Source organism: Mastomys coucha, unplaced genomic scaffold, assembly GCF_008632895.1.
Source record: "Mastomys coucha isolate ucsf_1 unplaced genomic scaffold, UCSF_Mcou_1 pScaffold14, whole genome shotgun sequence".
NCBI lineage: Eukaryota > Metazoa > Chordata > Mammalia > Rodentia > Muridae > Mastomys > Mastomys coucha.
Window position 1 is genome coordinate 50,020,020 of NW_022196896.1, and position 781 is coordinate 50,020,800.

A 781-nucleotide genomic window follows, 5' to 3' on the forward strand; every position below is an offset into this window, starting at 1 on the left:
CGATGATTATCAAATAAATTAGGACAATATAGCTTTTGAAAAGGAGATGTTCTGGTTAGTAATGGGAGAATCCTACTTCGATACTCTGCCAAATTCATGTTGGAAAGAAATATCTGTCTATCACTCTGTCTGTCTGTTTGCCTCTCTCATTTTTTGGTGACTCTCAGGATTGAATTCTTGTCCCTGTTAGGGGATTTTTTTGTTTCCTCTTTAAGGGCTTGTACCTCTTTACCTGTATTCTCCTGTATTTCTTTAAGGGAGTTATTCATGTCCTTAAGTTCCTCTATCAGCATTGTGAGATATGATTTTAGATTCTTGCTTTTCCGGTGTTTTGGGATATCCAGGACTTGCTGCACTGGGAGTACTAGGTTCTGATGAAGCCAAGTAGTTTTAGTTTCTGTTGGTAGGATTCTTGCATTTGCCTTTCGCCATCTCTTGATTTTTGGTGTTAGAGACACTAAGAACATCTAACACCAAAAATCAAGAGATGGCAAAAGGCAAACCTACCAACAGAAACTAAGACTACAAGCCCTTAAAGAGGAAACAAAAAATTCCCATAAAGAATTACAGGAGATCACAAGTAAACAAGTAGAAGAACTTAAAGAGCAAACTCAAAAATCCCTTAAGGAATTGAGGAAAACACAAACAAACAGGTGAAGGAATTGTGTAAAACCATTCAGGACCTAAAAATGGAAGTCGAAACAATAAAGAACTCACAAAAAGAGACAACTCTGTAATTAGAAATCTTAGGAAAGAAGTCAGGAAACATAGATGCAAGCAT